Here is an 11,786-nt window from a genome sequence, read left to right on the forward strand (position 1 = left end):
CCAGCGCGATAGCATACCTAGAGCGCTCCTTGGGGGAGGCGGTTGGCTACACGCAGAACTCCGTGCCAAATAAACTTTATTTAAGGAAGGGACCAGTTTGTAGCCAGAGTGTATATTTACTTGGTAGAAATCACAAGGAGGTAGGCTGCGTGTTCGCTGGAAACGGGGACCTGATGGCACAAGCCTTGCTTTCCCATTTTGAATGCTCCATTCATGCTGCCTTGAAGCTACCTAAATAACAGTTTTAGGACGGGTCTCTAGTCACTGTAGGCAGGGGTCTGGGAAGGGAACGAGTGTTCTCTACATCAACAGGGTGCTTTTATAGCCTGGGTGGGAGCTTCCCCTGAGAAGCTCTAGAGCTAAAAGGAAACATGACGTGAGTCGTTTCCGCAAGGTAAAGCCTTGAAGAGCCCTGCCGAAGCTAAGTTTGGAGCAGTTTCCTTGAGGCATAAGTTTCAGGTCAGTTTTCTTTTAAGGTTAGTAAGCTTTTCAAGACAGCGAGGACCTCACGTGGGCACCCTATTCCCTGCAAGAACACCGAGTACCGGCAGGCTCCACTGGGCTGCTACGAAACATCCAGGCCCGGAAACCTTTCCCAGTCACTCTGTGTATTTTGAGTGTAGGGCAACACACTGCACTCTTCCTTGGGAGAGCTAGATTTCCTCAGCCCTCTTATGGCTCCAGGGAATGTGTTCTCTCTTGTCCTCCATGTCATGCAAACCTGCCTCATTGCCCTGGGCTGAAGGGCACTGAGAAACCAAAGCTGCTTCGCATTCCTTCCACAAAGTCATAGCTTAAGGCCCCATCCTTACAGGAGAAAGTCGGCTTTCCTTCCTGCTGTAAACAAAGCACAGTTCTTCCTCTTACACTACTTGCTTTTAGAAGAAGCCCAGCGCGATAGCATACCTAGAGCGCTGCTTGGGGGAGGCGGTTGGCTACACGCAGAACTCCGTGCCAAATAAACTTTATTTAAGGAAGGGACCAGTTTGTAGCCAGAGTGTATATTTACTTGGTAGAAATCACAAGGAGGTAGGCTGCGTGTTCGCTGGAAACGGGGACCTGATGGCACAAGCCTTGCTTTCCCATTTTGAATTCTCCATTCATGCAGCCTTGAAGCTACCTAAATAACAGTTTTAGGACGGGTCACTAGTCACTGTAGGCAGGGGTCTGGGAAGGGAACGAGTGTTCTCTACATCAACAGGGTGCTTTTATAGCCTGGGTGGGAGCTTCTCCTGAGAAGCTCTAGAGCTAAAAGGAAACATGACGTGAGTCCTTTCCACAAGGTGAAGCCTTGAATAGCCCTGCCGAAGCTAAGTTTGGAGCAGTTTCCTTGAGGCAGTAGTTTCAGGTCAGTTTTCTTTTAAGGTTAGTAAGCTTTTCAAGACAGCGAGGACCTCACGTGGGCACCCTATTCCCTGCAAGAACACCGAGTACCGGCAGGCTCCACTGGGCTGCTAAGAAACATCCAGGCCCGGAAACCTTTCCCAGTCACTCTGTGTATTTTGAGTGTAGGGCAACACACTGCAGTCTTCCTTGGGAGAGCTAGATTTCCTCAGCCCTCTTATGGCTCCAGGAAATGTGTTCTCTCATATCCTCCACGTAATGCAAATCTGCCTCATTGCCCTAGGCTGAAAGGCACTGAGAAAGCAAAACTGCTTCGCATTCCTTGCACTAAGTCATAGCTTAGGACCCCATCCGTACATGAGAAAGTCGGCTTGCGTTCCTGCTGTAACCAAAGCACAGTTCTTCCTCTTACTCGGCAGGGTTTTAGAAGAAGCTAAGCGCGATAGCATACCTAGAACGCTCCTTTGGGGGAGGCGGTTGGCTACACGCAGAACTCCGTTGCAAATAAACTTTATTCAAGGAAGGGACCAGTGGGTAGCTTGAGGGTACATTTACTTGGTAGAAATCACAAGGAGGTAGGCTGCATGTTCGCTGTAAACGGGGACCTGATGGCACAAGCCTTGCTTTCCCATTTTGAATGCTCCATTCATGCTGCCTTGAAGCTACCTAAATAACAGTTTTAGGACGGGTCTCTAGTCACTGTAGGCAGGGCTCTGGGAAGGGAACGAGTGTTCTCTACATCAACAGGTTGCTTTCGTAGCCTGAGTGGGAGCCTCTCCTGAGACGCTGTAGAGCTAAAAGGAAACTTGACGAGTCCTTTCCTCAAGGTAAAGCCTTGAATAGCCCTGCCAGAGCTAAGCTTGGAGCAGTTTCATTGAGGCATTAGTTTCAGATCTGTTTTCTTTTTAGGTTAGTAAGCTTTTCAAGACACCGAGGACCTCGCCTGGGCACCCTATTCCCTGCAAGAACACCGAGTACCGGCAGGCTCCACTGGGCTGCTAAGAAACATCCAGGCCCGGAAACCTTTCCCAGTCACTCTGTGTATTTTGAGTGTAGGGCAACACACTGCACTCTTCCTTGGGAGAGCTAGATTTCCTCAGCCCTCTTATGGCTCCAGGGAATGTGTTCTCTCTTGTCCTCCACGTCATGCAAACCTGTTTCATTGCCCTGGGCTGAAGGGCACTGAGAAACCAAAGCTGCTTCCCATTCCTTCCACAAAGTCATAGCTTAAGGCCCCATCCTTACAGGAGAAAGTCGGCTTGCCTTCCTGCTGTAAACAAAGCACAGTTCTTCCTCTTACACTACTTGGTTTTAGAAGAAGCCCAGCGCGATAGCATACCTAGAGCGCTGCTTGGGGGAGGCGGTTGGCTACACGCAGAACTCCGTGCCAAATAAACTTTATTTAAGGAAGGGACCAGTTTGTAGCCAGAGTGTATATTTACTTGGTAGAAATCACAAGGAGGTAGGCTGCGTGTTCGCTGGAAACGGGGACCTGATGGCACAAGCCTTGCTTTCCCATTTTGAATTCTCCATTCATGCTGCCTTGAAGCTACCTAAATAACAGTTTTAGGACGGGTCTCTAGTCACTGTAGGCAGGGGTCTGGGAAGGGAACGAGTGTTCTCTACATCAACAGGGTGCTTTTATAGCCTGGGTGGGAGCTTCTCCTGAGAAGCTCTAGAGCTAAAAGGAAACATGACGTGAGTCCTTTCCGCAAGGTAAAACCTTGAATAGACCTGCCGAAGCTAAGTTTGGAGCAGTTTCCTTGAGGCATTAGTTTCAGGTCAGTTTTCTTTTAAGGTTAGTAAGCTTTTCAAGACAGCGAGGACCTCACGTGGGCACCCTATTCCCTGCAAGAACACCGAGTACCGGCAGGCTCCACTGGGCTGCTACGAAACATCCAGGCCCGGAAACCTTTCCCAGTCACTCTGTGTATTTTGAGTGTAGGGCAACACACTGCACTCTTCCTTGGGAGAGCTAGATTTCCTCAGCCCTCTTATGGCTCCAGGAAATGTGTTCTCTCATATCCTCCACGTCATGCAAATCTGCCTCATTGCCCTAGGCTGAAAGGCACTGAGAAAGCAAAACTGCTTCGCATTCCTTGCACTAAGTCATAGCTTAGGACCCCATCCTTACAGGAGAAAGTCGGCTTGCGTTCCTGCTGTAACCAAAGCACAGTTCTTCCTCTTACTCGGCAGGGTTTTAGAAGAAGCTAAGCGCGATAGCATACCTAGAGCGCTCCTTGGGGGAGGCGGGTGGCTACACGCAGAACTCCGTGCCAAATAAACTTTATTCAAGGAAGGGACCAGTGGGTAGCTTGAGGGTACATTTACTTGGTGAAATCACAAGGAGGTAGGCTGCGTGTTCGCTGGAAACGGGGACCTGATGGCACAAGCCTTACTTTCCCATTTTGAATGCTCCATTCATGCTGCCTTGAAGCTACCTAAATAACAATTTCAGGACGGGTCTCTAGTCACTGTAGGCAGGGGTCTGGGAAGGGAACGAGTGTTCTCTACATCAACAGGGTGCTTTTATAGCCTGGGTGGGAGCTTCTCCTGAGAAGCTCTAGAGCTAAAAGGAAACATGACGTGAGTCCTTTCCTCAAGGTAAAGCCTTGAATAGCCCTACCGAAGCTAAGTTTGGAGCAGTTTCCTTGAGGCATTAGTTTCAGGTCTGTTTTCTTTTAAGGTTAGTAAGCTTTTCAAGACACCGAGGACCTCGCGTGGGCACCCTATTCCCTGCAAGAACACCGAGTACCGGCAGGCTCCACTGGGTTGCTAAGAAACATCCAGTCCCGGAAACCTTTCCCAGTCTCTCTGTGTATTTTGAGTGTAGGGCAACACACTGCTCTCTTCCTTGGGAGAGCTAGATTTCCTCAGCACTCTTAAGGCTCCAGGAAATGTGTTCTCTCATGTCCTCCACGTCATGCAAACCTGCCTCATTGCCCTAGGCTGAAGGGCACTGAGAAACCAAAACTGCTTCACATTCCTTCCACAAAGTCATAGCTTAAGGCCCCATCCTTACAGGAGAAAGTCGGCTTGCGTTTCTGTTGTAACCAAAGCGCAATTCTTCCTCTTACACGGCAGGGTTTTAGAAGAAGCCCAGCGCGATAGCATACCTAGAGCGCTGCTTGGGGGAGGCGGTTGGCTACACGCAGAACTCCGTGCCAAATAAACTTTATTTAAGGAAGGGACCAGTTTGTAGCCAGAGTGTATATTTACTTGGTAGAAATCACAAGGAGTTAGGCTGCGTGTTCGCTGGAAACGGGGACCTGATGGCACAAGCCTTGCTTTCCCATTTCGAATTCTCCATTCATGCTGCCTTGAAGCTACCTAAATAACAGTTTTAGGACGGGTCTCTATTCACTGTAGGCAGGGCCCTGGGAAGGGAACGAGTGTTCTCTCCATCAACAGGGTGCTTTCATAGCCTGGGTGGGCGCCTCTCCTGAGAAGCTCTAGAGCTAAAAGGAAACATGACGTGAGTCCTTTCCGCAAGGTAAAGCCTTGAATAGCCCTGCCGAAGCTAAGTTTGGAGCAGTTTCCTTGAGGCATTAGTTTCAGGTCTGTTTTCTTTTAAGGTTAGTAAGCTTTTCAAGACAGCGAGGACCTCGCGTGGGCACCCTATTCCCTGCAAGAACACCGAGTACCGGCAGGCTCCACTGGGCTGCTAAGAAACATCCAGGCCCGGAAACCTTTCACAGTCACTCTCTGTATTTTGAGTGTAGGGCAACACACTGCACTGTTCCTTGGGAGAGCTAGATTTCCTCAGCCCTCTTATGGCTCCAGGGAATGTGTTCTCTCATGTCCTCCACGTCATGCAAACCTGCCTCATTGCCCTGGGCTGAAGGGCACTGAGAAACCAAAGCTGCTTCGCATTCCTTCCACAAAGTCATACCTTAAGGCCCCATCCTTACAGGAGAAAGTCGGCTTGCCTTCCTGCTGTAAACAAAGCACAGTTCTTCCTCTTACACTACATGGTTTTAGAAGAAGCCCAGCGCGATAGCATACCTAGAGCGCTCCTTGGGGGAGGCGGTTGGCTACACGCAGAACTCCGTGCCAAATAAACTTTATTTAAGGAAGGGACCAGTTTGTAGCCAGAGTGTATATTTACTTGGTAGAAATCACAAGGAGGTAGGCTGCGTGATCGCTGGAAACGGGGACCTGATGGCACAATCCTTGCTTTCCCATTTTGAATGCTCCATTCATGCTGCCTTGAAGCTACCTAAATAACAGTTTTAGGACGGGTCTCTAGTCACTGTAGGCAGGGGTCTGGGAAGGGAACGAGTGTTCTCTACATCAACAGGGTGCTTTTATAGCCTGGGTGGGAGCTTCTCCTGAGAAGCTCTAGAGCTAAAAGGAAACATGACGTGAGTCCTTTCCGCAAGGTAAAACCTTGAATAGCCCTGCCGAAGCTAAGTTTAGAGCAGTTTCCTTGAGGCATTAGTTTCAGGTCAGTTTTCTTTTAAGGTTAGTAAGCTTTTCAAGACAGCGAGGACCTCACGTGGGCACCCTATTCCCTGCAAGAACACCGAGTACCGGCAGGCTCCACTGGGCTGCTAAGAAACATCCTAGCCCGGAAATCTTTCCCAGTCACTCTGTGTATTTTGAGTGTAGGGCAACACACTGCACTCTTCCTTGGGAGAGCTAGATTTCCTCAGCCCTCTTATGGCTCCAGGAAATGTGTTCTCTCATATCCTCCACGTCATGCAAATCTGCCTCATTGCCCTAGGCTGAAAGGCACTGAGAAAGCAAAACTGCTTCGCATTCCTTGCACTAAGTCATAGCTTAGGACCCCATCCTTACAGGAGAAAGTCGGCTTGCGTTCCTGCTGTAACCAAAGCACAGTTCTTCCTCTTACTCGGCAGGGTTTTAGAAGAAGCTAAGCGCGATAGCATACCTAGAGCGCTCCTTGGGGGAGGCGGTTGGCTACACGCAGAACTCCGTTACAAATAAACTTTATTCAAGGAAGGGACCAGTGGGTAGCTTGAGGGTACATTTACTTGGTAGAAATCACAAGGAGGTAGGCTGCATGTTCGCTGTAAACGGGGACCTGATGGCACAAGCCTTGCTTTCCCATTTTGAATGCTCCATTCATGCTGCCTTGAAGCTACCTAAATAACAGTTTTAGGACGGGTCTCTAGTCACTGTAGGCAGGGCTCTGGGAAGGGAACGAGTGTTCTCTACATCAACAGGTTGCTTTCGTAGCCTGAGTGGGAGCCTCTCCTGAGACGCTGTAGAGCTAAAAGGAAACTTGACGAGTCCTTTCCTCAAGGTAAAGCCTTGAATAGCCCTGCCAGAGCTAAGCTTGGAGCAGTTTCATTGAGGCATTAGTTTCAGATCTGTTTTCTTTTAAGGTTAGTAAGCTTTTCAAGACACCGAGGACCTCGCCTGGGCACCCTATTCCCTGCAAGAACACCGAGTACGGGCAGGCTCCACTGGGCTGCTAAGAAACATCCAGGCCCGGAAACCTTTCCCAGTCACTCTGTGTATTTTGAGTGTAGGGCAACACACTGCACTCTTCCTTGGGAGAGCTAGATTTCCTCAGCCCTCTTATGGCTCCTGGGAATGTGTTCTCTCTTGTCCTCCACGTCATGCAAACCTGCCTCATTGCCCTGGGCTGAAGGGCACTGAGAAACCAAAGCTGCTTCGCATTCCTTCCACAAAGTTATACCTTAAGGCCCCATCCTTACAGGAGAAAGTCGGCTTGCCTTCCTGCTGTAAACAAAGCACAGTTCTTCCTCTTACACTACATGGTTTTAGAAGAAGCCCAGCGCGATAGCATACCTAGAGCGCTGCTTGGGGGATGCGGTTGGCTACACGCAGAACTCCGTGCCAAATAAACTTTATTTAAGGAAGGGACCAGTTTGTAGCCAGAGTGTATATTTACTTGGTAGAAATCACAAGGAGGTAGGCTGCGTGTTCGCTGGAAACGGGGACCTGATGGCACAAGCCTTGCTTTCCCATTTTGAATTCTCCATTCATGCTGCCTTGAAGCTACCTAAATAACAGTTTTAGGACGGGTCTCTAGTCACTGTAGGCAGGGGTCTGGGAAGGGAACGAGTGTTCTCTACATCAACTGGGTGCTTTTATAGCCTGGGTGGGAGCTTCTCCTGAGAAGCTCTAGAGCTAAAAGGAAACATGACGTGAGTCCTTTCCGCAAGGTAAAGCCTTGAATAGCCCTGCCGAAGCTAAGTTTGGAGCAGTTTCCTTGAGGCATAAGTTTCAGGTCAGTTTTCTTTTAAGGTTAGTAAGCTTTTCAAGACAGCGAGGACCTCACGTGGGCACCCTATTCCCTGCAAGAACACCGAGTACCGGCAGGCTCCACTGGGCTGCTACGAAACATCCAGGCCCGGAAACCTTTCCCAGTCACTCTGTGTATTTTGAGTGTAGGGCAACACACTGCACTCTTCCTTGGGAGAGCTAGATTTCCTCAGCCCTCTTATGGCTCCAGGGAATGTGTTCTCTCTTGTCCTCCATGTCATGCAAACCTGCCTCATTGCCCTGGGCTGAAGGGCACTGAGAAACCAAAGCTGCTTCGCATTCCTTCCACAAAGTCATAGCTTAAGGCCCCATCCTTACAGGAGAAAGTCGGCTTTCCTTCCCGCTGTAAACAAAGCACAGTTCTTCCTCTTACACTACTTGCTTTTAGAAGAAGCCCAGCGCGATAGCATACCTAGAGCGCTGCTTGGGGGAGGCGGTTGGCTACACGCAGAACTCCGTGCCAAATAAACTTTATTTAAGGAATGGACCAGTTTGTAGCCAGAGTGTATATTTTCTTGGTAGAAATCACAAGGAGGTAGGCTGCGTGTTCGCTGGAAACGGGGACCTGATGGCACAAGCCTTGCTTTCCCATTTTGAATTCTCCATTCATGTATCCTTGAAGCTACCTAAATAACAGTTTTAGGACGGGTCACTAGTCACTGTAGGCAGGGGTCTGGGAAGGGAACGAGTGTTCTCTACATCAACAGGGTGCTTTTATAGCCTGGGTGGGAGCTTCTCCTGAGAAGCTCTAGAGCTAAAAGGAAACATGACGTGAGTCCTTTCCACAAGGTGAAGCCTTGAATAGCCCTGCCGAAGCTAAGTTTGGAGCAGTTTCCTTGAGGCAGTAGTTTCAGGTCAGTTTTCTTTTAAGGTTAGTAAGCTTTTCAAGACAGCGAGGACCTCACGTGGGCACCCTATTCCCTGCAAGAACACGGAGTACCGGCAGGCTCCACTGGGCTGCTAAGAAACATCCAGGCCCGGAAACCTTTCCCAGTCACTCTGTGTATTTTGAGTGTAGGGCAACACACTGCACTCTTCCTTGGGAGAGCTAGATTTCCTCAGCCCTCTTATGGCTCCAGGAAATGTGTTCTCTCATATCCTCCACGTCATGCAAATCTGCCTCATTGCCCTAGGCTGAAAGGCACTGAGAAAGCTAAACTGCTTCGCATTCCTTGCACTAAGTCATAGCTTAGGACCCCATCCGTACATGAGAAAGTCGGCTTGCGTTCCTGCTGTAACCAAAGCACAGTTCTTCCTCTTACTCGGCAGGGTTTTAGAAGAAGCTAAGCGCGATAGCATACCTAGAACGCTCCTTGGGGGAGGCGGTTGGCTACACGCAGAACTCCGTTGCAAATAAACTTTATTCAAGGAAGGGACCAGTGGGTAGCTTGAGGGTACATTTACTTGGTAGAAATCACAAGGAGGTAGGCTGCATGTTCGCTGTAAACGGGGACCTGATGGCACAAGCCTTGCTTTCCCATTTTGAATGCTCCATTCATGCTGCCTTGAAGCTACCTAAATAACAGTTTTAGGACGGGTCTCTAGTCACTGTAGGCAGGGCTCTGGGAAGGGAACGAGTGTTCTCTACATCAACAGGTTGCTTTCGTAGCCTGAGTGGGAGCCTCTCCTGAGACGCTGTAGAGCTAAAAGGAAACTTGACGAGTCCTTTCCTCAAGGTAAAGCCTTGAATAGCCCTGCCAGAGCTAAGCTTGGAGCAGTTTCATTGAGGCATTAGTTTCAGATCTGTTTTCTTTTTAGGTTAGTAAGCTTTTCAAGACACCGAGGACCTCGCCTGGGCACCCTATTCCCTGCAAGAACACCGAGTACAGGCAGGCTCCACTGGGCTGCTAAGAAACATCCAGGCCCGGAAACCTTTCCCAGTCACTCTGTGTATTTTGAGTGTAGGGCAACACACTGCACTCTTCCTTGGGAGAGCTAGATTTCCTCAGCCCTCTTATGGCTCCAGGGAATGTGTTCTCTCTTGTCCTCCACGTCATGCAAACCTGTTTCATTGCCCTGGGCTGAAGGGCACTGAGAAACCAAAGCTGCTTCCCATTCCTTCCACAAAGTCATAGCTTAAGGCCCCATCCTTACAGGAGAAAGTCGGCTTGCCTTCCTGCTGTAAACAAAGCACAGTTCTTCCTCTTACACTACTTGGTTTTAGAAGAAGCCCAGCGCGATAGCATACCTAGAGCGCTGCTTGGGGGAGGCGGTTGGCTACACGCAGAACTCCGTGCCAAATAAACTTTATTTAAGGAAGGGACCAGTTTGTAGCCAGAGTGTATATTTACTTGGTAGAAATCACAAGGAGGTAGGCTGCGTGTTCGCTGGAAACGGGGACCTGATGGCACAAGCCTTGCTTTCCCATTTTGAATTCTCCATTCATGCTGCCTTGAAGCTACCTAAATAACAGTTTTAGGACGGGTCTCTAGTCACTGTAGGCAGGGGTCTGGGAAGGGAACGAGTGTTCTCTACATCAACAGGGTGCTTTTATAGCCTGGGTGGGAGCTTCTCCTGAGAAGCTCTAGAGCTAAAAGGAAACATGACGTGAGTCCTTTCCGCAAGGTAAAACCTTGAATAGCCCTGCCGAAGCTAAGTTTGGAGCAGTTTCCTTGAGGCATTAGTTTCAGGTCAGTTTTCTTTTAAGGTTAGTAAGCTTTTCAAGACAGCGAGGACCTCACGTGGGCACCCTATTCCCTGCAAGAACACCGAGTACCGGCAGGCTCCACTGGGCTGCTACGAAACATCCAGGCCCGGAAACCTTTCCCAGTCACACTGTGTATTTTGAGTGTAGGGCAACACACTGCACTCTTCCTTGGGAGAGCTAGATTTCCTCAGCCCTCTTATGGCTCCAGGAAATGTGTTCTCTCATATCCTCCATGTCATGCAAATCTGCCTCATTGCCCTAGGCTGAAAGGCACTGAGAAAGCAAAACTGCTTCGCATTCCTTGCACTAAGTCATAGCTTAGGACCCCATCCTTACAGGAGAAAGTCGGCTTGCGTTCCTGCTGTAACCAAAGCACAGTTCTTCCTCTTACTCGGCAGGGTTTTAGAAGAAGCTAAGCGCGATAGCATACCTAGAGCGCTCCTTGGGGGAGGCGGGTGGCTACACGCAGAACTCCGTGCCAAATAAACTTTATTCAAGGAAGGGACCAGTGGGTAGCTTGAGGGTACATTTACTTGGTGAAATCACAAGGAGGTAGGCTGCGTGTTCGCTGGAAACGGGGACCTGATGGCACAAGCCTTACTTTCCCATTTTGAATGCTCCATTCATGCTGCCTTGAAGCTACCTAAATAACAATTTCAGGACGGGTCTCTAGTCACTGTAGGCAGGGGTCTGGGAAGGGATCGAGTGTTCTCTACATCAACAGGGTGCTTTTATAGCCTGGGTGGGAGCTTCTCCTGAGAAGCTCTAGAGCTAAAAGGAAACATGACGTGAGTCCTTTCCTCAAGGTAAAGCCTTGAATAGCCCTACCGAAGCTAAGTTTGGAGCAGTTTCCTTGAGGCATTAGTTTCAGGTCTGTTTTCTTTTAAGGTTAGTAAGCTTTTCAAGACACCGAGGACCTCGCGTGGGCACCCTATTCCCTGCAAGAACACCGAGTACCGGCAGGCTCCACTGGGTTGCTAAGAAACATCCAGTCCCGGAAACCTTTCCCAGTCACTCTGTGTATTTTGAGTGTAGGGCAACACACTGCTCTCTTCCTTGGGAGAGCTAGATTTCCTCAGCACTCTTAAGGCTCCAGGAAATGTGTTCTCTCATGTCCTCCACGTCATGCAAACCTGCCTCATTGCCCTAGGCTGAAGGGCACTGAGAAACCAAAACTGCTTCGCATTCCTTCCACAAAGTCATAGCTTAAGGCCCCATCCTTACAGGAGAAAGTCGGCTTGCGTTTCTGTTGTAACCAAAGCGCAATTCTTCCTCTTACACGGCAGGGTTTTAGAAGAAGCCCAGCGCGATAGCATACCTAGAGCGCTGCTTGGGGGAGGCGGTTGGCTACACGCAGAACTCCGTGCCAAATAAACTTTATTTAAGGAAGGGACCAGTTTGTAGCCAGAGTGTATATTTACTTGGTAGAAATCACAAGGAGTTAGGCTGCGTGTTCGCTGGAAACGGGGACCTGATGGCACAAGCCTTGCTTTCCCATTTCGAATTCTCCATTCATGCTGCCTTGAAGCTACCTAAA

Source organism: Eschrichtius robustus, chromosome 17, assembly GCF_028021215.1.
Source record: "Eschrichtius robustus isolate mEscRob2 chromosome 17, mEscRob2.pri, whole genome shotgun sequence".
In the NCBI taxonomy this organism is placed as follows: Eukaryota; Metazoa; Chordata; class Mammalia; order Artiodactyla; family Eschrichtiidae; genus Eschrichtius; species Eschrichtius robustus.